This window comes from Hirundo rustica, chromosome 4 (assembly GCF_015227805.2).
Source record: "Hirundo rustica isolate bHirRus1 chromosome 4, bHirRus1.pri.v3, whole genome shotgun sequence".
NCBI classification, from domain to species: domain Eukaryota; kingdom Metazoa; phylum Chordata; class Aves; order Passeriformes; family Hirundinidae; genus Hirundo; species Hirundo rustica.
The window spans coordinates 28,595,035-28,622,891 of NC_053453.1; the positions used below are offsets into that span (position 1 = coordinate 28,595,035).

General features: G+C 40.7%; 1 protein-coding gene across 36 annotated transcripts in view; it reads left to right on the forward strand.

Moving 5' to 3' along the window:
- The first annotated feature begins 1,175 nt into the window (after positions 1-1,175).
- NRCAM (neuronal cell adhesion molecule) overlaps positions 1,176-27,857 on the forward strand; it is a 147,463-nt gene continuing 120,781 nt past the window's right edge. For 34 of the 36 annotated variants that reach the window (XM_040061070.2, XM_040061072.2, XM_040061073.2 and 31 more), the window contains exon 1: positions 1,176-1,309. The gene's annotated coding sequence lies outside the window, so the exon portion shown is untranslated. The remainder of the gene's footprint in view (positions 1,310-27,857) is intronic. The other 2 variants (XM_040061050.1, XM_040061053.2) reach the window with 2 other exon arrangements.

Here is a 27,857-nt window from a genome sequence, read left to right on the forward strand (position 1 = left end):
TTTGAATATCTCCAAAGTCTGAAGCAGTAATGTCTGACTTATTGTTTAACCCATGGATATTTATATGCATGTGCTATATCATTTACAGAATCTATTATTCATCTCAAGTGTTTTTCAGAAGGTCAGATGTTTAGATTTAACTTGCAAGAGTAGTAATGTGGTTTCTGCAGAGATGCAGAGTAAGGGCTATTTGCTCGTCCTAGGCATTGTGTTTTGCACTATTAAGTTATGACTGTAAAATTCACCTTGAGAGCTGTTCCCTGGAATGTTAACCACTACAAAAGTTGTCACCTTGCAATGCACAAAAGGCTATTCCTACAGCGGCTGATCCAAAGGCAAATTCAGCAGCAGCAGCTAATCACATTTACTACATATTAAAGGTATAGTCGGATTAATTCCGAGCAGTACTGAGCACAGCCCATAGAAGTCTCAAAATTACATCAAAATAATTTCTGATGTCGTGCATTAAACTGGTGTGAAAGGGAAGGAGAGTTCTGTGAGTGGTGTGTTAAACAGAAAGGTTAATTGGGAATAAACCCTGTTCCCGACTCTTCTTCAAACGGTGTCAAGCAGCGCTTCCCTTTCAGTGACCGCATCCAAGTGCCCGCCTTCCTGAACTTGTGAACTCTAAATTTAACGAGTTCAACAGGACAATTCTCGAGTGTAAAATAATATCCTTGTCTCCAGTTTGGGAACTCGCTGAAACCATCTATTTAGAGGGGCACTGCCGGGCTAAAATAATGCGGCTATTTAAAACAACGCCCGTGCCGGGGGGGGCAGTTTCGAGGGTGCCGCCGGGAGCGCTCGGCTGTCCCCGGCCGGGGGAGGATACGGGCGGGGCCCGGGGGCCTGCCAGGCAGGCACGGGCGCTGCTGGGGAGGCTTGGAGCAGGCTCGGTCCGGGAGCCCCTGAGCAGCGGTACCACGGCGATTCCGCCGCGGTTTTAACCGAGGTGGCGGAGGCAGCGAGCGAAACGGGGAAGGAGGGAAGGATGCCCAAGATGGAGGCGCGCCGCGCCTCCTCAGGTGCGAGGCACCGCGCCCCGCCCCAGCCCCGCCCCGGTCCCCGCGCCGGCCGCGCGCCCGCCGCGGCGCGGCCCGCGCAGACGCGCGCGCCTTCCCCGCCCTCCCGCGGGAGCGCGCCTTCCCCGCGGCGCGGCGGGGGCGGGCGCGGCGGGGAGGGGATAGCGCGGGAGCGCGCCCGCCGCGGTTCTTCTCCCGGGGCTGCCGAGCGGGCAGCAGCAGTAGGAGGAAGAGCGCGAGTACCCCCTTGACCCTCTTCTCTCCGGGCGGAGGGGCCGCACGTTCCCGTGAGTACCGACCTGGCCGTCTCCGTCACCGCGCCGCGCATCACGCTGAGGGAGCTGCTGCGCCCACCGTCGCGCCGGTGTCACATCCCGCCGGTGCCTCATCCATCCCTCCGCACCGCCCGTGCCACATCCATCCCTCCGCACCGCCCGTGCCACATCCGTCCTCCCGCGGCGCCGGTGTCACGTACCCGCAGCGCCGGTGTCACATCCCCCCGCAGCCGCCGCCTGGACGGCGAGGAGCCGCCCGTCCTCCCGTGGGTGCCGGGCTCCTCCGAGGGGCGGGCGAGGAGGCAGCGGCTGAGCCCGCCCGGTGCCGCGGCGGCCGCTGCGGGGCTTTGTTGCGGCGGCGGCCGGTGGCACCTCCCGGGGCGGGCGGGTCGGGGCCGGGCAGAGACGCTCCCCGGCTGCGACGCGCCCACGTCCCCGGGCAGGCTCGGTCGCCATTTCGTGCGCTGCCCGGCGGGGGCGACGGCCGGGCGTGTGCGGGGGAAGGAGCTGTCGGTGCTGAACTGCCGCGGTCCGCGTTTCGGCTCTTCGGCTCTTGCGCCTTTATTTATCGCCCGTACTTTTTTTTTTTTTTTTTTTTTTTTTTTTTTTTGCTTTGCTTTGCTTTGTTTTTTTTTTTCTTTCCCACCTCCTCACAATTGCGATTTTGTTTAGGTGTAAAATAGCTAGAGTGTGTCTGAATTGCGGGATTTTCGTGTTTTCCCTATTTTGGCTTCTTGATGGCGATTAATGCACAGTATCGTGATGAAGTCTGTTCAACGAGTGCACTTGTCTCTTTGGTTATAAACTAATAATTAACCAAACCGCAGTTGTTGCTGAGGTCTTCAACATAGATGTGTTAGTTTTGAAGTCTGAAATGTGTTTAAACCGAGGCTTCGGAGTCTAAGTGTAAACAGTACTTGATTAATAGTGCCAAGCTGTTTAAATATTTAAGATCATAGTGTGCTTCAGCCCAGTCAATAAGGCTGTTCCATATTGACAAGTACTCTGTGAAAGGAATGCTATTGCTTAGTTCTCTGTGTAATTGGGTAAAACAATGGAAAATGTGATATATAGCTCTACAGTGAAACCTATAGGTCATGACATGATGTTCTTTTATCCATAAAGGTCCGGCTTTTGTGTGTTTATTCAAAATAACCTCCTACTGAGTGATAAAGCCAGTATTAAACACCTGGGTTTCTTTTTTCTAATGTTCCATCTTTTGTGTATTTCTTTCTCCGTGTCTGATTTTGATTCTTAATTAAGTATATTGTGGAAAAGGCAGATGAAACCTGAAGACTTTATTGTATCTAAGAGATGCACTATTAATCATTTCAACATCTTCCATAATTTAATGTAATAGATGTGATAATTTATGGGTAATAGTTATATGGGTCTGTGCATAAAACAGGTCACCGTACGACATCAGAAAGCATCTGGACAGTATTTTGAGTTTGAGAGCAGCGTATATGCCAAGAGGCTGATCTTACTGCTGTTCTTTGGCAAAAGATATCAGCTGGAAAGGGAAGGATAGGTTAGTGTTACATAGCTCAAAGGACCTAGAAATCAGGAAACTGAGTTGCAGGCGCAGCATCTTTTCAGTATTTGTCTAATGCGTTTGATGTTATAATTTGTGTGAATACACCTCAGGCATTTGTTTAGTTTTCAATAGAAATTGCAATGCAAGTGACCAGAGCTGCTAAAGAGTGTGATGCCAAAGTCGGTGAAAGTTACTTATTTGAATTTCAAAGTACTTTGAAATTCTCTTGGGTGTCTAAAATTAGCTGTCAGACTGTATCAATATAGAACGGGGAAAGTGTTACATTCTGAGAATATAGAATGTAAAGAAGCAAACCCAGAAGGCTGATTGGTGGTGACAACTTGGGATCCACTGAGTGAATTCACATTCTGGGCTGCACAAAGGGGGTGTAGTTAAAGGCAAACTGTACAGCTGTGTGACCACATCGGATGGTGGAGTAGTATATACCATCTGGTGCCAAGGAGGGAGCTAGAACCTTCTTCACAACTCACAGATAATTCCACAACTAATCATACTCGTATGAGTATCTTATTTCTGTCATTAGCATTACTGGCCACAGTAGAATTATTCAAAAGCAATAATGTTCAAGTTGAATGAGATCACCAGAATCTGAGCCATAGATACTGTTCCTGATCCTCTTGAAGAAAGCATATTATTTATCACATATGCTGCAGCTTGTTTGACAAAAAAAATGGCTGTAAAAAGAAAATTCAGCTATTTTAAATGGGTTTTATTATAAGAAAATGAAATTACAAATCCAGTGATGCATACGGATACCTCCTGCTAGCTTGTTGCACTCTGATGTTTCTCTCTGGTGCTCAAAAAGGTGACAGCAGAAGCTTTAGTAACCAAGTTAAGAGTTTCTTGGGGTTAATGAGATGTCTCTCTAATTGTCAGATTTTATTATTTTGCAGATTCTGATTTCAGGAAACAGTAATGCATGTTGCCCATTCTTCCTGCTTTAGCGAAATGACTTGCCATGGTATCAGGACATAAAAGACATTGGATACACTAATGGTTTGGCATTTTTAAAGCAGATGATTGCACAGCTCAAGTAGCTCAATCAGCCTAAAAATTAAATGTCTTGCCTGCACCTGTGAAATTGCTGTTATTCAGTGGTTTTATTAATCTGTCTCAATCACCTTGCACTGTGATTACTTAACTTCCATTATACTGAAATAGTACAGTAAAATTGTGCTGTTCAGTTTTCACTGGACTTGCTCATTTTTTCATGTTTTATGAACAGAGTTGGTAAAATGGGAAGTCATACAGAGGAAAGTATATCTTGGTAATGAAAGTTGAGGGAATAATGTAGGAGGTAGTGTGTTGGGCAATATGCAGTGAATTTGATTTTGCCTTCCTGAGTGGGCTGATAGTATTTAAAAAATTCCATTATACTTTCTCTGCAGTGATAATTTGTTGCATTTTAAATTGGTAAGTGTGTGTATTGCTTGTTCAGTTGAGTATTAAGGACATTGTAACTTCTGCATTTATGAATACTGTCTCGTAAATGTAATATTAAGGGAATTTGTAAAGAGTTAATCTCTAATAATAAGATTAACATGATGCACTGCAAGTTTTGTCCTCCAGTTTGTTAACTACGAAAGGATAGTTGCAAGCTAGCTATATTGCTTTCTTCTGAGCTACTGGAGGCTGGCTGAGCTTTCAGTTATTTACCTCAATAGAAAACTGAAAGGGAAAAAGTGAACAAAGGAGGTCTGTTTTGCCTGTCCCACTTGCTGGGCTGTTGTCTTAGCCCTTTTCAGTGAAGGAGGGGGTAGAGCTGGGTCAGAGTTGAGGAACATTGAAAAGGAATTCAAGTCTTATATTGAAATGTGAATGATAGCTTAGTTTGAGAGCCGAACACATTTGTTTGAATTGATTTTTTTTCTGTCTGCAGGAGCTTTAACTGACAGATGGTGATGGACTGGCATATAGACTGCTAGAAGGTACAGCTAGATATGTGTTCAGACCGTGATTAGATGCTCAGTAAACAAGTGCATATCTGATGAGACTTTTAATACTGGAGATACTGATGCTAGACACTGTGTGACACACTAGACATTTGATTGTGTGAATTAAGGGCAGACCCCTGCAGCTGGCATACATTCAGGCTTACTTGTCTAGCCTAATTGCATTGCAAATACTCCTCTGGATTGATCTTTAGCTTCTCCCTTCTAGTAAATGTTGAATAAGTACAGAAATGTTCATCTGGATCCTCTATTAACTGTTGTTAAGAAGCTTTCAATTTTTGTTTTGGTTTGCTTTATGAACTGGGATCTATCTTAGTATTCATTTTGTGAATACACTGTTTTCCTACACTGTTTTGGTTTAGAAATGGCTCGATTCATAATGTGATTACAGCTTTCCCCTTGTTAACTTTTTAGTATGGAAGCATAACAGCTTGAATTATAAAATGTTTCTGTAAGAGCTCACAGTACCCCCATTCTCCTTTAAGCAACTAAACTTTATGTAAAAAAGCAGCATTTGATGTAGAGCATCTCAGATGCATGAAAATAGCCAAGAGAGGAAAAAAAGGCTAGTTCAAATTATGAGGACGTGACAACTTTAAAAAACAGCCTCATTAGAAAGGAACTAGCTGTCTAAAATGTCAGTTACATCAGACAGAATTGGTACAGATGTTGTCTCTCTAAATTCTGTAAATACTCAAGTAAGGCTGCTGTATTTGGATGCATCCCAGTTGGAACTGAGTTGCCCTTATACTGTGTCTGCACCACTAGGTATGCACGACCTTTTAATTTCCTCGGGTTTAAAGTGTGTAATTGTTACTGTTCAACAGCTTGTTTGAGGAAAAAAAAAAAAGCTGATCCATAACTTCCCACTTGTATCAGTTAGTCTTTGGCCACTAATTAGGTTTTTCTAGACAGCCAACCAAAATATTAACACACCATTTTCTTTTAGACCGTTACCTAAGTGAGGACTTGACTGTTTTTACATGAGTGCAGATTGTCTTTTTCTGATCTGTGCCTCTGACTTCAAATTTTCTTTTCTCTGTGTTTTCAGTGCTGCTGTGTTTGTCCAGCATGATTCTGAGGGTTCATGTAAAGAACTGCCTTTACAATGTCACAACACTGTAGGGCTCTGTGTGTGTCTGTGTATTTGCAAAGGCAGTGTGTAATCAGTGAGTGCAGAAGTCAGCCTTTGTACCAGATTTGGAGTCAGGAAGCAGTTCCGCTGGTGGAGAACAATTCCATGGAGTTAACGCGGCGGAGCACGGGCACTGGACAAGGGAAGGCTTCCCCACTGAGTATCGTAGCAGGGTAGTAGAAATCAACAAAATTCAGAAGAACAGGAAAAACAAATCTTGAGAGGGACCACTTTTCAAGAATGTTTAAAGAGTTAAGTGGTGTTCATCAGTAGGCTTGTACACAAGCTACCATTTGTAACATGATCGATGGTTTTCTTCCCTGTTTCTCTGGTGTTTAGGAGGAGGAGTAAAAAGTAAGGTTTCCCACCCTCCTGCTGTTCCTATCTCTAAGACAGTCAAAATGTAGAAGGTGCTTGATGTGCCTTCCTTCTTAGAATTTTCAAGTGATAGCAGGAAGAGAAAGCTTGGCCACATCTCTTCTTTGGGTGTGATAAACAGGTTTAGTGACTTGGTTACTGCTGCTTTGAGTAAACTGGAATCTGTGGGTCACTCCACCCAGCCCCACCACCACCTGTAGACCAATGCTGTGGTCTCTGGACAAACTAAAAATATAACAGGAAGTTAAATCCTCTTGTAGTGATGCTCTTTTGAAATGGAAGTAATTTTTAAATTGTAAACTCAGCTGAATTTGGTATTTTTTGTTGCATTTGTTACATGGCAACAAAAAAATCACAACCCAGTGTTCCCATTGAGTGAGATGAGATGTTGATAGTCTGCACTAGCCATTTTACTGATTTTTCATCTCTTCTGACTAGGCGATGCCTACTAAAGCTCGGAAGAGCAAGATATATTCCTTGTTCTTTCCCATCCTTTCAAAATTGTACAGGATTTGAGTAAGTTTACAAGAGAGAACTCTTAGGAGGAGAGAACAAAGAGGGAGTTTTTGCATGCAATGCTCAATACACTGAAGCCTCTAGGCATTCCCAAGTCTTGGAACTGTAAGTTTTGTGTTCTGGTCCAGCTGCTGTGAAGAGCTGTGTTCTCTCACTGGAGGGAAAGCTTTTTTATGTTGAGAACAATCAACCATTGGAATAATCTCCCCAGACGAGCGGTTGATTCCCCAACACTGGGCACTTTTAAGATGCATCTGGACAGACTGTTGGAACATCTTGTCTAGACTGTGCTTTCGCCAAGAAAAGCTAAACCAGAGGTCTTTGAGATCCTTTTCCAACGTGGTGTTTCTAAGGTTCTGTGCTATGTTCTTGAGAGTCTTACAGAAAATCCACAGTCTTCTAAGCTCCCTTCTGATGCAGGTATCATTATTGTTTCCTTGGCCTAGGTTTGGTTAGGGCATAGAGGCAGATAAGAATTATCACAATTGCTGCAACTCAGTCTAAGTAGTACTACAAGGGTGTTTGGAACACCTTTGGCCTTGTGAAGGAACTCATCGTTGGTATTGGAGCAGTATGCACCTTATGTATGGTTTGGTTTGCTTTTTGCCTACTGGAGTGATTGTGTCTTTATAGAAGTTTCTGTACAGTGGAGCTCTGACACCTGTAATGTGAAAATAGTCTTTCAAATATCCCTGATTTCCCTCAGAAGCATTTCTTGTATTTATGGACCTTGGAGTCTTGTAGCCAATATTTCAATGTATTATGCGGTGCAACATCTTTCCCAGACAACAACAAATTTATAACCTCAATATAAATTGAAACTTCAGGTTTCTGGTTTTCTGCTTTTCTGTAGTTGGAGTGATTTAAAAATTATATCTAAACTTCGTTCTAGACAGGGACAAAATGACAAATATTTTAACTTACATGTGAGCTATTTCTCAGTGGTAAGGTTGAAATGTTGCAATTGCATAACTGGAAAATAAGCCAATCCAAGCTAACTAAAAGCTAAATATCTCTTAGACCTTGTAGGTAGTATTTGTATAAAGGGCATTTTTAACTTAAAAAAAGATAAAAAATGTTGGAGCATATAAAAAGAAAGAATGTGACCACCAGAGGGCAGACACAGTGTTTAATGACTCCAACCCCAAATCCTTTGAAAGGAGTCTATGCCTATAAAAATGCAGTGAGAAAATGACTGAATAAATGGCAGAGTAAAAATGCACAAAATTTCATACATTGACAGAAATATTATACTGATTAGTGTTAAGATGAAAGTAAATACATCTGTTAGGAACTTACCTGAGTGGAAGTCAGAGAGGTTAATCAGATCATGCAGTTGAGCTGTGAATAATGAGTTCTTAAACTTAACTCACTTGCCTTTATACTGAGTCCAGTAGTTTTAATTTGAGCATGTTTTTCATTTGAAAATGAAAAGTACACTCCTTTCTCAGTAGTTTCTCCCTTGTAGTTAAAAGAATAAAGAATCTTTCTGAATTAAATTTCATGTTTTCCCAGTGATACCCCAGGATTTACATATACTTTTATTAATAACTTTTATTCCTTTAATGTGTGTAATTTTGCTCTTCAGAGTGTTATGGAAAATATTTAATGTTATGGACCTAAAATTAAGTGCTTCAATAAATAACCTTTTTCAGGAAAGCTGTAGTGTAGATTTTAGGGAAAGATGATGTCTAATAATTTTTATTTTGCTTACTTGATGGGAATGTAGGTGTTTAATTAAAGCAAGTCATGTTTTGGCTTTTACTGCTCATGCACTGTCTCAAGTTACAGCGATAGTGTCTTTGAATTACTTTCCTCCAAAACCTAGACTGTTTTTTTGAGGAAAGAAAGGCCTGTAACCCTTTGTTTGGAAGCCACAGTATTCTTTACAATCGTGTCTTAAAACCTTTGGTTGCTCTCTGGGGGACTCAACTCTACCAGTTATGCTGGAGCGAAGCATCATCAAAACAGTCTTAAATGCTGCGCCAGATTTCCAATCTCCCCACTATAATTTCCAGCAGGCACGGTTCTATTAATAGCAGAATTTCTGGAGAGTTCCTTTGTAAATGGTTTGCAGGTATCATCCCCAAAACTTTACCTGGAGGAATTTCTCCAAGTTACTACTAAAGTTTTATGTAGTTCACAACTTTCTCACCCTCTTGGCATTGAAATACAGGAATAGGTTTCTCATCACATCCAGAATTGACAGGATCAGACACTTGAAAGTGTCTGATAGTATAATGGGAATTAACTATGAATATACAAATATTAGTAAGTCATTCACTTGAATAATGTGTCCTAGCTTTTCCCCACCCCCCATGTCTAGAAGCCTAGAAACACCTAAAAATGAAATCAGAGTTGCAGTTAACAATTGGTTGATTTTTGCACCTTAAAAAAAAAAAAAAGTCTAACGTTATGAGACCTGATAGCTCTCTACAAGGGCTCCATTCTGTTCCCTGGATACAGTGACAGAAACACTAATGCTGAGAGCATCTGAAGCATCACAATCTGTTGGAAGTTAAGTGGTTGCCAGGGCTAATGCCAAAGTTCACATTAGTAGGAAGATTACTCTTTGTGTTCATTATGTTATACAGACATTCGTGTATGGTTTTGTTCCTGAGGTAAAGCTGTCCTGAAAGAATCAAACATTGCTGTGAATTCCCTGCTTAGTTTAACTGAGATTATATTGAAATACAGCCCAATCATACTTGTGACAGCAAGCTGTAGTAAATAAATACCATTATTATTATAGATTGGAAAGTTCAAATTGCAAACTCATAGGTAGCTTCCTTGATTGACTGTGAATAAAAGGACTTATTTATTGGAATGGAAGAGAGAAGAGGAAGAAAGTGCTGAAACCAGAAGAAAATGTGAAGATAAAGTGAGGGGAAACAGTGCAAAGAGAAGTCTATTTAATTACATACAAATAGGTACTAACAGGATAGAGCTATGATATATTGTTTACTAAAACAAAACCTTGAGCCACAGTTTTAGTGAGTGATGCTCATAACTCTGAGGTATTGTCTGAATTAGTAAAGAATGAAGTTTAAAAAAGTAATTTGTAAGATTCTTCTCATAAATGTTGCTCATCTGTTCCTTTACTTGCTGCTCACAAGTGGAAAAATGACCTTTCTGTAATGGTCCCTTGATCTATGCTCCAGTGATTATTCTACACACATCTGAGTTTTGACAGAACATTGGAATGGAAATTGCAAAATAGTACAAGAACATATTTCTGGGAAGATGCAGACCAATGCTGATCCCTGAAGTTGAGTGCCTGGGTTATCCTGGATAGTAGAGGATGGGGTGAGACTTCTGTTTCTGAAAGCATATTTAAAAATAGTTGAATATTTGCTTTTATTTGTTGAAGATAAATATCTGTGGTTGCAGGAAATAATTTATAATTCAATATGATGAGCTAATGTACTAGTTTAATTTTTGATTGTGTTCAAAACTAGAATTCAGATTAGTGGAATTAGGAATTGTTTCATAATTACAGTAATGCTCCCCAGTTTTAACATTAATTTAGTTTTATAATTAACAAAGGAATGAACTGAACTGATGGCCTTGAAATATGACTTGGAATTTAAACATTTTAGGACTTTTCAATATATTGCTATTCAAATATTACTATGGGAAATAAAGATATCGATAATTTTAACATTAAATATCATTGGAAAAAAACCAACCCATCGCTTTTCAGATAGAACTAAAAATGTAACTCAACCCTTGCAATGTAATTCAATTTCTGAACATTAATCCTCTAACAAAGACTTGAGCAGAGACCAAAATTAAATGCTTGGAAGTCTATAAGTAGGACCCAGAAGAGCTACGTTTTTTACTCCCTTTTCTTCTTTATCCTTTTATTTCTGTTTCTACCATCCAGTGATAGATTTTTAAATACCTGCTATTCAGGCCTAGGCAAGTAATTAGTATGTAAATCTTGCTTTGAGTGCAATTGAGTGTTAGTAGGCACAGAAATGTAAAACAAAACGTAGTTTCCTTTTAGGAAGGCTTACATACTTTAATCAGACAGTCAGACTTGGAAGTATCTTAAAACCTTTGTTGTCTAATGACTTCTGAATTTTCATACAAAATTATTTCACAAATTTCTGTGTGTTCTTTGAGGCTGTGGCTATCTGTCCATACATTACCAGTCTTAATGAGATTGTAGCGTATGATTACAGCTTCCAGACACAATTGATGGGCACTATGCAGTACAGTTTTTTAGCACTTAGGTTTTTCAAGAATATTAAAGCTTGCTTCATTAAATAGATTCATATTGGTGAATTTTGTTACTGTTTTATTGTGTCACTGTTCAGTACCACAGTTTAAAAAAATGTGTGTGAAAGGACACATGGTTAGCATAAGTATTCCACTTTGAGAAGCACTTCAGGTAGCATGCCTTGCTCATCAAAAGTTTCCTTTGCTGTTAATGAAACTGCATTTGAGGTGATGACTCTTATTGGTGATGTGGAAAGGAAAACTTAGATTTAGATCAAACTAGTTTAATTCTGAATAGTGCTTCACTAGCTTCAGTACTGGAAAGCTAACAACTCTACTGTAAAGAAAATAAAATATCCTGAATACGGCTGAGGACAGTGCCACTAATACTGTGTTTGGAGAACAAGCATGGCCAGGTTATACTCACTGATTTCAGCATGAATGATATTCTGTTGCAGTGAAGTTATTGATTAGATACAAAGCTTGATGACCAAAGGTGATATTTTTGGGATTTCATTCTTTTTTGTTATACTTTGAAGCAGGGTTTGGGTGGAGCACCCCTTGCACATCCAGCCAACTGTCCCAGGAACTGGTAGTGGTTTTAAATGCTACACTGGCAAGTTGTAATCAATAGAAGTATTATCATACTGTAGTTTTAAATAAAGATCTTTCCATTATGTGTATTTCTGTTGATTCTCCAACCTGTGATTTCAGTAAGGTGATTCCTGTTTATTTTTCAGGCTATGTATTAAGTGTGTTATAAATGTGGGTAAGAGAGCAGTAGAGTAATTTTTTGTGCTGTGCTGTCTGATCTGAGGTCAGTATTAGTGAAGGGATTTGTGTCCATTCACAGTCAGCAGTTCAACTGACTTCCTTGACATCTGTTACACTGCTGAGTGTTCTTCTGTAACTTATTATGCGTATGCATGTGTTATCCCTGTGGCTTTTAAAAAAAACTTTTAATAATTTTCTGATTTCTTTACTGCCTTGGATAATTGAAATAAAACTGTGCTCGTAGGGAAGGAAATGAGGGTGAGAATGACTGATGACTGTACTGTGCACATCAGCATCGGTTCCCAGCTGGTCCTAACCTGTATTTGAGATTACTGCTGCTCATCATTGTCCATTCAGTGCAGTCATGGCTGACCTTTAAGGAATAGGAAAACTTTTGGAATCGCCTAACTGTTTATATGAAGAAATCAAAATAAGAGCCAACTTGTCTGTAGTGTCTGGGTTTTTTGAGAAGCCATAGTTGAGAAGCTAATTGCACTTGGACAGAGAACCTGTAATGCAATGGTAGGTGCAACCTTCACTTGGAAAATACTGTTCTGATCCTGTCTGGGTAGTAATTTAAAGTACTTACAGGAACATTGGTAATACAGTGAATTTACTTCAGCTATATGAGAAAAATGTGTGAGAAATGAGTGGAGTTCTACTTCTCCATCTGGTGTCATTATCTTAAAATTACATGAAATTGTCTCAGTGTTACTGGCTTTTTCTGGTCTACCATCTATGTAAAATGGAAATAATTCCTCTAGGCTTGATCTGAAGCTTGAATTGGGCTTTTGATCATTTGCTGTCATTTAGTTCAGTGCAACTTTGATAAAACAGGTATTTCGAGGTACTATGCCAAATATCTAAATTTGGAAACCATTAAGGAAGCAACACACATGCAGATAAAGTAGGCTTAACGTGTCTGACAAATTTTGTGAGATGACCATAATGTGTCCTTGAAAAAGACAATGTAATCCCTTGTCTCCAAATAACTTTCTCAATGTTGTTGCACAGTCAGCTGTTTGTTTAAAGAGTGAATGGGAAAAGTTATTGACAGTTTTCTGTTGTATTGAGTAATGCTCATCTGGGGAATCTAAACTGTTGGATAGGGTCCTTTATCACATGGTGGTGGAAGCCTCTTCATCTGGATTAAATGAGACTGCACAAAATATTTTCTGCTGATTATGCACTATCTGTTTCTTTCAGTTTACCATAAACTATTTGATTTTGTATTTCCTGGCTGTCTTGCATATACACAGGACATTGCGATGTAAATAGGAACAGTTTCAGCTTCCTCAGGGAGTGTCTGGGAATGATGGATTCTCAGCATCAGATGCTGGTCATGCTTACAAACAACTCCAGCTGGCCTGTCCACAGCTGGAGCTGCCTAGGGAAATGTCAGGGACTGTCCATTATTCCTGACTGAAGAGGTCCTGTTTACCAGCTGCCTTGTTAGAAAGGCAGGTGAGAGTTTATTCAGTCATCATTCTGTGCAAATGCTCCAAGGGACTGATTTGAAATATTTCAGTTGAACAGTTCCTGGTCCGTGCTGGAGGCTGGTGAGTAAGTATGCTCGGTGTGCGCGTATTACCCTGATACCTGGAAAGTGCATATGGTGTTTGGAATTTAATTTTGTTTTTCTCCACAGTAATAAATTCTGTCTGTCTTAACACAATATAGAATATATAAGTTTAGACCAAATTTTAGTAGTAAAATCAGGATAAAGAAACACATTTTACAAACTTTCTGGAAAACTTTTGTGGTATTGTTCTGGAAGCACACTATGTCTTAAGTAGTTTCTATGCTAGTGTTAATTGCTAACTTTACAGCCATTGCTACTAACAGCCTATAATGTTTCAAACAGCCTACTGTAGCTTCTGAAACTGGATGTTCTTATTCTGATGACAACATGGTGTACAAATGTTAATACTTCGTCAAGCTGGTATAGCAGTAGAGTTGAGCAATGGGAAATTCCATTAAGCCTCTGAGCTTTCAGATGATGAAGGCTGGGCAAGTGTTGCCACAACTGTATCCTTTTCTCTCCTGCATCTGCTTTTAACTACTATCAGAGATGACACCTTGGGATACTTGTTATTATACTGGGAGTATGCCAGACTTGGTGAAACACGCAGTACTTGTATATTCAAATTTAAAGAGACCATAAGACTAAACTAAACCAGATCAGGACTTGGAACCCTATTGGACTCTAGGGTATTTTTCTGACAAATGTTACTGTAATAATTGAACATATCTGTAAACATAGTGTTCATTGTGTGTTTATGTGTAATAAAGTGGAATCCTGTCTTCATAACTTAAACTCAGCTGTACCAGAATCTAAACTATTTGGTATAGGGTAGATCTCCCCAATAGAAACTTTGTTTTTAGCATTTTGCATCTTGTTGAAAAATAAGAACTTTCTGAAGACCAGTCCAATGAAATCTTTGTCTGTCTTTACCTAAAAGCATTAAGGAATCATTAGGATAGTGTATTTAACTTTGAATTTGTTCCTGTGCTGAACAGAGTGAGAGGCAAATGTTTAGACCAGGTGACTTTGAGAAATCCTTTCCAGCCTTAACTACCCTAATTATTCTGATGTCTTCTGTCCATTTCAGAACAAGTTTGTCTGTTGTTTTTCTGTGGACAAATGTTTCAGAGCATTGGAAGAAAGAACATTCTTTTTTCTCCCAGTGACTGGGTCATAGAAGAAGTGGGAGATCCTGGTTCTGTCATTTTGTTTGTTGGGTGTTTTTGTTTGGTTGGTTGGTTTATTTAGTGTTTTTTGTTTTGTTTTTTTCCTGGGCTTCATGAGCTCTCAGTCACTTCTGTGCACTGGGTTCTAGCTGCCAGGACGCAGAACATGTTACATGAAAGTTTCCATCTGCCCTGAGCCCCTGTGCAACAGGGAGCGAAAGGCTGGCAGAGATTGTATGCCAGATTATGCTGTCCAGTGAGGCTGTATTCTGTAATAAACCATCAGCAGCCCTGTTCGGTCAGCTCTTCTCATGTGGAGCTTGAAGTTGGATCTCCCATCATTATGTATGTGCTATAGCAACCTGGCTGAGGAAGAAGTGAGCAGAATTATCACTGTTCCTGCTTCTCAGGAATTGTGATCCCCACTATATCTGACTTTTGGAGTTCTTCAAGAGAACTGTTGAAGACTTCAAGTGCTCAATCACATCTACTTAGAGATCTGTAGAGTGTTAAACCAAAGATAAGTGTTTATCTACTCAGATCATGTGTTGTGTGCACAGCTGGGGGAATGAAGTTGACTCTCTAGGAACTTCTAAAGCTAAACTGGAACCTGTGCAGTGTACTTGGGTATCTGCCTACATTCTGGGACTTTTTTTATGCTACAAACTATATTGCTGTTCAAAATTTAAGTGGGATAAGGTGAATTTGCATAAGTTTTAATATCAACTTCCTACATAAAGTTATAATCTGTTTTGTTCTATGGCAAAATTTCGTTGTTACCATCCCATCCCACGGATGTGAGTAATTCACCAAACTGGAACATTATACTCTAGTTTAATTTCCAAGGTTAAGTGATGATAACTCTCTAGCTTACTTTTTGTACTAAAATACTAAACTTCAGTTCATACCACTGTGCTATTTATGTACACCACAAATGCTACAAGGACTACCCATAAAATAATGAAAAAGGCCCAAACCAGGACTACTACTTGAGTCCCGGTTTGGATGTTGCATTTGGCAACGATTGGCAGACATTGATTTGATGTCACAAGTATTTTTAACAGGATTTACAAAATGCAAATAGCATTATGTAAGACAGATTACCTATGGCTTTAATACAGGATTGTTTTTAAGCCAGAGGCTACATTTTGCTGGGTTATGTATGTTTAAAACAGAGCACATTAGGATTAGGCTTGGCTGAATACCATTTTCGAAATCCTTGATATTTCAGGTTAGATGACTTCTATTTTTTAATTTAAATTATGAGTTGAAAATTTGCATTTTGATTGGTTTTTAAGTACCTTTCAAGGTGGATAGCTTTGTCAGTCAGGATTGTTACAAACAATCTGATTTGTGTTGGTAAAATCAGAAATTGCTGTAGTCCATCACACCCCCATAAAGTTTTTTTCAGAGAGCTACTTGGTTCTAAAAGCAGCAGAAAAGACCAAATGCATTTCCTGCACAGCAGAACATATGGGGACAACACATCACATTGCCAAGCAAGTCAGTCAGGTGCTGGCTTTGCAATGAGCCATGAGGAAAATCTTACAGGCACCTGAACTCCAAATAATTTATCAAAGGCCTCATGTGCACAGTACCACAAGTTCTTGACCTTTAGGTGAATGAAATTTCAGGAAATGTACACAGCTGGCATGGAATAACTTCATGTGACTCTGCATTGTTGCCATTGCTTTATGCTCTGAATGCCTGAAATACGGCACTCCCTAATAGACAGGCTAAGAAAGTCTCTACAGTGGTAATGTTTCCTACTGGAAAGGTAAATTGTTTGATGTACTCAGCAGCCAAAGTTTTCTATTAACAGACAACTGGAAGGATGCCTTTTTGTCCCCTCAGAGTAATTTCAGTTTTTCTGTTTCACATACATTATGCCTGGTTTCATTCAAATATGTTGACATCTGATTTGTTCACCAGATTTCTTCCAAGCCTTTGTTACCCTAGTATTTTTCCCAGGGAAACATTTGACAGCATTTCCTGCATTACAAGGTACATTTAATATATAGAGGCCAAGGAAGGAAAAGTAGAAACTTTAAGAGGAAAAAAAAAATTAAGCACTTGTGACATGTTAGTATTGCACATAAATATGCAAGAAAATCCCCCCAACCTGTACTTTGCATGTAGATGGTTTCTTCTATTTTAAATAATAGGAATTCTTGTATTCTGTGACATGTATTTATGTCTTAGTACAACTAGATGGTTTTCCCATCAGCTTAGTTGTAATTTCTGTGGAACTCACTTCTCTAAGCACCAAAATACAGCTGCCAAATGCCACAGGCCATAAGAACTCTAAATGTTCTTTAAATCAGAACCTATCCTTTTAGAAGATAAATTCCTGTAGTATTTTCCATCTGCCATTTCTAGGGAACATTCAAGTAGATGCTGATGCTGTCTTCAGTGGAGGATCATGATTATTTCTGAGACCTGAAAAGTGGATTCTGACTTTCAGAATTTTAGGATGGTGATAATTTCTGGTAAATTTTGGCTGGAAGACACAATAAGAAAAGCTCCTTTTAAGTGATAACATACAATTTATGTTTAAAGAGACAAAAATATAATGAAGTATGAAGCTTGATGTTTCTAAATACCAGGGCAGGAGCTGGGAAAGCCCATGGCTTCCTGCAAAGCTCAGCTTTCCCTGTGCCCCTGAGTTCCACGTAGGCAGGAATTAGTTCTGGGGACATCATGCTCTCAGTTATTTGGTGACAGCCTGATCAAGGACTTAGCAGTGTTTTACATGGCTTTTACACCTCTGCTCTTGAATAGATGGGATTAGCGGGGGTTCTTGGATTTTACAGTGTGTACCCTGAAATGCGTACGGAGGGAATGGGTGTGGAACAGCTTGTGATGGAATAGTAGAACAGCAGTGATTGCTTCCTGGAGTGACAGTGCTGCTGGAAGAGATGGGCCCTTTCTCTTATGCCTGTTGAACTACAGGTGTTGGCTTGGTTTTGTTCTCCAGTAGCTTCCTTGTTACTCTCTGTGCTGCCTTTTGGTCAAGCTGGGCAGTTTGCAGAGCACTTGTGCCACAGGCAAGTCTAGTATGAAGCATGATGCAAAGGGGAGGTTTAACATCTTCCAGTCAGAAACTATTTCCTTTTCTTTAGACTGATACAGGGAAGGGGTAAACATCTACACCTGTGTAATAGATATACCCTCAGAGTGACACCTGCTAGCCTCCACCATGTTTTTACCCCATAAACTAAATTAAATGGGGAAAAAACAACAACAACAAAAAAGGCGACAGCTCTTCTCATGGGTACAAATGGGCCAGAAATTGCCAGGAGTTGTTAAGCAATGAGTTAGCAGAGCTGAGGTAAATACAGCAGATGTCTAGTAAGTTCTCTACAATCACCATCTCGCACTAGTCCTTAAACTGAGCTGTTTCCTCTGAAAGCAGGAGAGTGATAGTCTACCTGGGGAAATAGAACCACTGGTTTAGCAGCTCTAGACAGCTTAAGTCCTAATGCTGAGTCTGATCCTCCTGGATGCAGTCTTTCCTGGAGGAGGCTGACACAGCACTCTGACCAAAAGGACACTGGTTCTTTTTCATGCTGTGGATGTGAGCAGGGTGATGATCTAGCCTCCTGTTTTCCAAAGCTGTGTTAAACCACTGTGGCCCAGCCTATGTTACTGCTTGCTCAGCCTGTTCTAAGAATCCAAACAATTAGCTCTTGATAATATCACCTAATTCCACTGTGAAATAAAAGAGAATGGGTGGTTAAAAACCTCCTGACAAGAGCTGTTTTGCTTCAGATAATGCAAATGAAGCATCCTAGCCCAGTGAGCAGGGAGCTTTTTGCCTGTAGCCACAGGTCTTTGTTCCCTTTCCTGACAGACTGCGTATCCATTCATCTCTCTCATTAATCGGAGCTACTGCTACAGTCAGTCGGAAATGGTAAGTGTGTGTCTAGCTGATGTTGGTCTCCCTCGTGTTTAGGAAGTCTCTGCACAAGCACATTTAGCTGTCTTTATGTTTGAGCTTGTTAATGGTGACAAGCTAATATAAATTAATTGGCAGATCAATGCTTACTCCATTCCCTTTGTCAGATATGTGAGCAAAAACTAGTATCTCTGCATAACAGAACTGCTAAATGTATTTCAAGAGAGGGAATATTTAGCAGAAAATCTTACTTTTTAATTTTTTTTTTCCTGGAATGTGGTATTTTAATACAATCTTTTCCATAATCATTTTGAGAAAGCAGAAGTTGGACACTATTAATCCATGATGGGCTTTGGTGAGTCTTAGTGAGAAAATACTTGTATCCTAAAGCCAGTTGTTTAGACAGCTATTTAGAAAGCCATATTTTAAAATAATATGTGTTATTTCTAATTAGAGAAATAACAATTTCTATACTTGAGAGAAAAGAGACAACTGGAAGATTGTTTTCAAAACTGTTTCCCAGTGTGGCTGTAGACTTTTTTCTGAGATTTGGGGGAGAAAACATGTTTTTGAAAGAGGACAAATACCACAGCAGATGCAAATGCAGCTGTATCATGGAATTATACTCTAAATATCAAAGATATATATAATATACATTTTTTAAAAAATCATCTTTTGTTTCCGTGTTGTTTTCCCAGTACTTGGTTTGGTTTTTGTTCACCCAGTGATGAGTGCTGCACGGACCTTTGTCTCATCATAAACTTAATCATAAACCCTGAACATAAATCCAGTAATTTATTCTAGCTATTTTTGACAATGAATTCATAATTCATTATATAGCTATCTTTTGGGTTTGCTATTTTATTGTCTTTTGACTTTGTACTGCAAGGCCCTTCTTCAGTTAGTTGTAGCCAGTCCTTATCTTTACAGTCACAAGGATTTTGGAACTCTAGGAGGCTCAGAGTTTACTCCTTTTCAAGGTCATCTCTGAATACACTGAGCAGCATAAGCCTGATAATAGATCCCTTCAGGACTCAGGATAACCTCCATTCCCTCTGACATGATTACCTAGTCAGAATTTTAAAGCTGACCCTCTCAAAGTAAGCAGAATCTGTAATGAAGGCTCCAAGCTTGTACTTTTTCCTCTCCCACGCTTAATGCCTGGTCTGCATTTAGTAACCAGTAGTTCAGTAGCAGTGTTTTTAGATAATTTCTCTATCTACTGGTTGCTGTGGTTTTAACCTGCTTTGGTGTCCTAAAATACAGACTTATCCTGTGAGACACCACTAACTCTAAGCTATGGAAACCTGGAATGAGGAACGGGGAGAAGGGCATGCAAGGGAGGACACATTTTAGATCTGTTTTATGCAGTAGCTCATTGGAAATAGTTGGGAAGAAATTCATAGCTGACTACAAATCAATGTCCTTTTTTTTCAAGGCCTAGTACTGTACTGTGCGTTAGGATTTTGAATTATTTTTAAATAATGTAAATGAAAGTCTGATCATGGATTTTTCAATTTTTACCAGCAAAACTTCTTTAATACTCAGTTCCATGTTCGAAACAAACTTTTTATAAAATGGAAATGGATACTTGGACTGAATTACTATAATTGTTTTAATTGCTTATGGTATAAATGCAGAATTCAAAAGCACGTAACTGCTCTCTCCCAGAGATGTAATCATTTAATGATAGTCACAGTTTTATATAATCTTTGTATAAACACTTGTTCCACTTCAGTTGCTGATTCAGTATATGGTAACAGTTGAAGATGAGGTTGTTGTGAGTGCAATCCATTATCAAATATTACTGACCTTTGCATCATAAAAGCAGAACTAAAATGTATCAAATCTGCAAAATGGGAGGTTGTGTGTGGCATGATGGTGTATTGTTTTGGGTGTTTGAGCAGCTGCCAGGTTGTAAAACCAGGCATTAGAGGTGGGGAAAGTGGCAGCAGAGCCTCTTGCCAGTGAGAGGATGGTGTGATGTGACTCAGTGCTCTCAATGACCATGAATGACTTTTGAGTGCTCTTCCAGACTTTTCCTGGATCAAGATAGCTGTAACTTTGGGGCAGCCTGACAACATTGCCTTTCTGTGTAGTCATGTTGAGAAATTTGACTGATTCAGACTCTTTTTTAAATAGTTGCGTGTGTAGTGGCTTTTCTGGTTTTGCAGTGCGTTGGTTGTTATGTGCTGAGTTGGACTGGCAGTAATTCCTTGCTATAATATATTCTTTTGCGTATTTTTTTCTTATGATTCAAGTTTCCAGTAAATTGGAAATAGCCTTCTTTGTTCTGTATTTCTCCTCTCCTTTCACTAGTCAGTGTCAGTGTAAGGATTTCATTAGGCAGGACAGTAAGAAAGGACAGACAGTTGGCGAGGTGACAAGAGAATGAAACCTCAGAGTTCTCAAGGGATGATAAGTGACTGGTAGTGGCAAGATAGCAAAAGATTTCTTTGAAAGAACTGTGTGGAAGAAGCAGAGAACTAAAAATGTTTCCAGCTATATTGAGAGAAGAAACAGACTGCAGGCTAGAAAACTCGGGGAAAAAAATGGCAGAAAAACCACAGAGAGAGGATTGCCTTGATGTCAAGGTTCAAATTGAGAAGAAGAAAATGCCTTTGCATTGTAACATACTAGAAGACCATCAAATTTCTCAGGCAAAATTTGCTCTTAGTGAAGCCATGTCACCAATCGCCCTCTTATTTTCCATATGCCTAAGCATTGTTTCCAAGAGTATTCACCCCATGATCCTGTCAGGCACAGTAGTGAGATTGGCCTGTATTTCTGTGGGTCTTCCTTTTTTCCCTCTTTTAAAAATGGGAGCTATACTTCCCCTTTTCCAGTCAGTGGGAACTTCATGGGACCGCCATGACTTCTCAAATATGATGGACAGCTTAGCAAATTCATCTGCTGATTCCCTAAGGGCCTGTAGATTGATCTCATAAGGTCCCATGGCCTTGTGCACCTTCAGGTGCCTTAGATGGTCTCAAACCCCATCTACAGTGGGTGGTTCTTTACTCTGCCAGTCCCTGCCTTTGCCCTCTGTGATGTGGGTGATGTGCTTGGAGCAGCTGACAGTGAAGATTGAGGCAAAACAGTCACTGACTACCTCAGAATTCTCCATATCCCAGGTAACCAGGTTTCCTCCTGGAGAGGGCCCGTATTTCCATAATTTTCCTTTTTTGGTGGATGTACCTGTAGAGCTTTTTTGTTGATTAAGTTCTGTCCGGGCTTTAACTTTCCTAACCTGATTCCTGGTCGCTTACACAATCATTCTGTATTTCTCCCAGGCTACCTGTCCCTGCTTCCACCACCAGCAGGCTTCCTGTTTCAGTGTGTCCAGGAGCTCCTTATTCATCCATGCAGACCTCCTGGTGGTTTTGCCCTCTTTGTTAGGATGCATTACTGCTGAGCTTGGAGAAGGAGACTTTTGAATATTCACCAGCCTTCTTAGCCCCCTGCCCCCCTTTCCTTCCAGGGCTTTATCCCATGGTGTTCTTCAAGCAGATTCCTGAAGAGGCCAAAATCTGCTATCCTGAGGTCCAGGGCAGTGAGCTTGCTGTGTGCACCCCCCTTGCCCCAAGAGCCCTGAACTCAGGCTAATCTGAAGTGGAGCGGCTGGTGTTGCCCCTGTGGCATCTTTCACTCCCTGTTGCACTGTTGCTCTCAGGCTCATACACTTTATACAAAGTTTATATACTTTGAAAGGGAGTGTAAGGAGTCCACATTGTCTCTAGGGCAATAGCCTTATGTGCAAGAGGTTTTCTTTCAGTCTCTTTCTTATCAAAGAAATATGCAATTAGAACACAACAGAAAGTCCTCCCATATTCTTTTCCTGGGCTGGATTAATTAAATATATAACAGGCTGTTTTAGCACCATCTCTGTGATCACAGACATGCTGGTAGAGAATCGAGCTGACAGATGAAGGCAGTACAAAGCACTACTGAGGAGGAGTCTGTCCCAGCTCTTTTTTCCCCAGAGTCCCTGAGGCAGTTCACCTCAGCACAGTAACCTATTTCAGTCTTAGTGGGCTGGGCAGCAAATTTCATTAAAATACAACTAAAATTAAATACAACAGAACTTATAAGACAAGCTTGATTAGGAGACAAACTGTTAGATTCATATTACTCCTAGGTGTTACTTGATCATTGTAATTTTTATTTGAATTTGAGAGCAATTATCTGGTCTAACTTAATCTTGATTTATAAAAAAAAGGATTAAAAAAATCTTATGCTTTGGAAGGCTTAAAAATTACAATTTTTGTAGTTGATTTGTGTCTGTTAGAGCCAGAGTTTACTTTTTTTTTTTTTCAAGTCAGACTGTGTCTAATGTTCATCTTCTGAACTGAGATGTCTTGGGTACAGTTAGAAATAACGTTGGAACTTCAGTTTATCCCTAAGGTCAGTCTTACACACTTGAAATGATAGTAATTTTTTGTGAATTGACTGAAATGGGGTCATTGTTCATTGAAAGGGGTAAAATTATTCTACTCCTAGGTTTCTGAATAAGCATAAATGCATAAGGTGGGGATAGGCATGAAACTCACTCTAGGAAGCATCTGTGAACAGAGGGGAACTAAGGCTGTCCTGCCTGGAGATGCAGAAGTTCAGGCATGAGGAAATGACACTTTGTTTTGATTCTGCGCCAGAAAACAGGCTTGTGGCCTTTCCCCTTTAGTTCTTTCCTACACTTTGTGGGTTGTCACCTACGTCGTGTGTTACATCACAAATTTAGGTCAGACAAGACCTGTTTTGTTAGACAGAGACGTAATTCACCGTCTGGGAGCAGACTTGGCCTGTGAAGGGGTAGCAGAGCTCGCGTGAGTCTGAAATGGGCAAAGAGCCACCCAGACTCCAGCAGGGGAACATCAGACACTATTCCTGTGTAGATCTAGTGGTTAGCACTGTGAGGCTCCCTTCCTTTCCTGGTGAGATTATCTGCCTGTTTTCATGGATTTCCATGGACTGGACTATTGGTTTTCAACAAAGCTTGGAGCTCACAGAAGAAGAAAATGATACTTGTTTTAAACTGATTTTGGTCATCCTTACTAATTCCCTTATATTTCAGTCAGTTCCTCTTTCCATATGCACCTACCAGCGCCAAGGTTTTTATATACATTCCTAGGTGTTGCATGTAGAGACATTTCTGTTAATACTTAGTCCATTACCTGTCTTAATGCTTGTTCACTTTGGCTGGAATAAAGAGGCCTGACAATCTGTACCTGCCTGTGATCCACTGCATTCTGGAACTCTGAGAAAACTTGCTCATAGATTTATGGATGGCGTCTTGGTTTGAAAGACAGGTATCTGCTGGGGAGGGGCGGGGCCTCTCTAGGAATGGGGAATTCCAATCCCTTCCCTCCAAGTTATTATAATTTAGAAGACTAAATGGCTTTTCAGTCAGAGCTATGGGGAAAGGAATAACAGTTCTTTACTAGTAAGTATAACAAGGCAAACAAACAACAACAACTACAGCATTAATAATAAACAGAACCAGGAACCTCGAGGAGCTTTGTTTCACAAACTCCGGGGCAGTCTGATCCCTTGGGACACTGAGAGCACCAAGCTGGAGTGGTGGAAACTCCGGGGCTGGTGGCTGGAACGGTGGGGTGTCCCCAGCAGGCAGGGGGCAATGTCCCAGCAGGGAGGAGGGGTGTCCCGGCAAAGTGAGCAGTGCTGAAGAAGCCGCAATGGCTGGGCAGGGCAGGCGAAGGGGCTCCCAGTTCCTGGGCACTCCAGCAGATGATGGTTGGTGGTAGAATTCCCAGGACAGGACCTTCCATTAACAGTGGACTCCTCACACAGCGAGCAGCAGCCTGACTGTCCTCTCCTATGCCGAGAGCAGGAAAAAGAAACTCGGCTCCCCCCCACCCCCTCCCGTCCTGTCCTTTTCCCCGTCTCCCTCCCGGCCACGTCTTTTTATGTTAGTCAAGTACCCTCTAAGTATCAGCAGTCTGTTTCCTAGTAACTTATGGGGAAAAATTCTTTAAGACATAAAGGAACAAATTTAACCCCCAATAGATGGGGGTGTGTTAGTGGGAATTTACTTACAATTAACTTTACCAAAACATTTATTTATTTGCTACTGAACACATTTGCTTATCAGTGTATACTCTTTTTTGTTCTGGCTTGACCTTTAATACAGAAATCTATTATTTCCCAGTGCTGGCGATTTCAGAGTAAAAAAGTAGTTCAGTGACTCATAAACATGCTCCCATGTGTATTTGTGGCTTAGTAAATAAGGCTTCATTTTAGTGATACTCAATTTTGGTATTTAATACTGCGTTTCAAAATAACCTAAGTGGTTATTTTTCAGCTTTTAAAAAAAATGTTTAATTAATTAATAATCTAGGAAAAAAAATGAAGATTTTTATCTAGGAAAGTGTTAACCACTGGGAAATAATTTTACTGCTCCTAGTATTATAGCAGGAAAACCTGTTCTCTGTCATTCACAGTGTAAAACTAAATTATGTCTGTTCTTGTATGGCTAAATCTTAACTTCACGTAATGACCAAAGATTACTACTCCCTAAAAATTCTGCACACCTTGGCATTTTTTTTGTTTGTAAGATCATAGCAGCTGCTCCTAGAGTGGACAAGTGTCAGTGAAGTACCCACCCAAAGTGGAAGGCTGGATAAGCTTGGTCAGGGAGGCACATAAAGTTCCCACTCAGTGCTCAGCACTGGCCCTGCCTGGCCTTGGGCTGTCTCCTGCTGTTTCCAGACAGGGTGTTTCTGCTCTGCTATCCTCAGCAGGTGCCAGGAGTTTGGTTTAGGTTCACTATTAGATCTAAGCGAGCCTTATGCATTCATGCATTAAATGGGAAGCTGACAAGCTCTCTTGAAGTTTAGGGTGCTGGGTGTGTCTAAAGTCTCTCCAGTAAGCAGCCTGAGATTCCAGCATGAGGTTGAAAGACCTAGTCTGACTGTTTACAGCCTTCCCAAGCTTGGCAGGATTTACTAGCCCAAGGCCCGCCTGAGTGTGCTGCCCCTCACAGGGTATCTGAAGCTGGTTATATGCAAATTTTCATACAGAGCTGCTTTACATGGCTGTGCTGTTGTTGAGCCCACCTGTACCACGCTGCCTCTGGTACTGGGACCAGCAGCAGAGCCCTCAGAAGAGGCCAGATAACCTGTAATCACCATGGGAGTCACTGCCAGGTCCCAAGCTGCCCCAGAGATTGAGGTTTATAGCACCTGAGCTGCATCAGATGTAGCTGTGCTGTGCCATGGTGTCTACGGGGATACAGGGGAAGAGATAAAGCAGTTATTTGAGACAATATTTGTCTCAGTTTTAATGTTAAGGAGTCTCGGTTTTTTATTCCAAGATTCAGGTGGTTTTAGAGTCTTTCTGCCTTCTGCAAAGCTCTGAGCCAAATGCAAGAAAGAGACGGAGTCTTCAGGTTCTGATTTTTCAAGGCTGCATGCTTTGTTTATTGTTTCTTATCTTACAATTTTCTCAGTGCCCAACAAAGGTCTGTGCAGCTGCTCGGGCATCTGGTGACTCCTCGACTCCTCCTGGACTGGGCTGTCGCTATCTTTTATACTAATTGTTACCTGTTCTTTATTTATCATCACTTGCCAATGTCTATCACTTATACTAAACAGGTCATCTCTACTTTGACTCAATCCCTTTAAACTACTTTGTGCCACCGTCACTGCAGAAAATGGAGTGAGGGAAGAAGAAAGAAGAAGCAGGAGACAACGCCTCAATCCTCCATCTTGCTCCCATTCACTTCAATACCAAAAACCCAAACCTACTGTTTTTTTCACCCTGTGATAAGCTAAACTACTATCTTTCACACTCTTGTGGCTAGCAATCCATCCCGCAGTACAGGAAGCCTTTCCCATGGACTGAGATCAAAGCCAATGTCCCTCTGGGCTCTGTGCCAGGGTCCCAGACCCCCCTGTCCAGGTCTCTGACCCTCCAGGGCAGCCAAAGGAATGCCCTGGACTCCAACAAAGGAGGAAAGTAAGTATGGACAGCTTGTAATGAGTGGGGGTGGAGGATAAAAATGAGAGAGAAAAGGAAAAAGTGTGTCAAAAGTGCATCTTCACTTGTGAGAGAGGGAAATTTCTCTAGTGAGGGAGAAGGGGATGTGAATAGTGAGGTTTTCCAGTTGTGAAACCTGGACTGTTTCTTGTGTGCCTCCTGTTGATAGTGGTTTGATAGAAATGATTCAGGGGCTAAACTGTGTGGTCTCTCCTTCAAGACAAGTATCTTTACCCAGCCTGATGTCCAAGGCAGCAATAAATGACACCTTCTGGACTGGCTGAGTGCCCTAAGGAGGAATATCTGACTCCTGTTCTCGTGACTGTGTGCTGGAGCATGCAGTGACCCACCTACAGTGAGAGGAGTTGACACTTCTCTCATACTGGCTTTATTCTTTGGCTGAGATCAGTGCCCTGAGAAAAGGAACAGGGTGGGTTATGTTCTGCCAGGGAGGAGTGGGTGTTGAACCACTGTAAAATACAGTGGTCTTAACATGCATAAGATAATTGTGGTTTCCACCAGGTTTGGATCCCAGATGATTACCTGCTGTCCCAATGTCCAGCACCAATTCAAATAAAGTGATAATGAAGTGCTGCTTCACTCGGCCTATGAATTAGGAAGACCCTTCCCCTCCTGTGAAGTACTTACCTGAGATCTAGGGCAGAGGTTTTTTCCTCTGGTCTACTTCATGGAATAAGAGTTTTAAATTTCAGTCACGTAGAAGCCTTGGTTAAACCCTTGATTGCCTAAATGAAACAGAGAGAGAGAAAGAAATCCCAGTTGGTTTTTGCAGTTCACACCAAAGGCTAAGGTTGTCTAGACTTTCCCATTCTACTTAGCTTTTGGAGAAGTGGCAACGTAATTTTTTGTTTGTTTGTTTCAGGCTTTTGTTGTTGTTTCATTATTTTTCATGCAACTAGGTCTAAGAAACTATAAACTCCAAGAAGGAAAGGGTTTTTAGATGGAGAAAAGTGATAAAATATGTATTTTAAAATATTTTTTAAAGCTTTAAATAGGCATTTGTAGTTGAAGGTTGACTAGTGGAATACTTTCTGTAGTGTGAGAGAAAGGTGTGGTGTTTCAGGGTGGGCTTTTTTGCCATACAGAAATGTAAAACTTCTATTTCATGTTTATTGTAGTATGGAAAGATATGGAAAACAGAACTTGGGTGTCAGGCTCAACAGGGATTCTTATGACTTCTTTTCATGTTTCCCTCCTGCTTAATCTTGTGTAAATCAAGAGAAATACTTTGTTATACTTTCATATAATGTTGTAATTTCCAGTCACGGTTAGTGTGCTTGATAGGCATTCTTATTTCTTCAGTAATTAATAATGATTGTCTAAAAATTGTTGGGATTTTTTCCTCTGCTGCATTTCATACGCTGCTTCTCAGGGAAGGCTAAATGACTTCACTGCTTTTGACCTATTTCAGTTGTCAT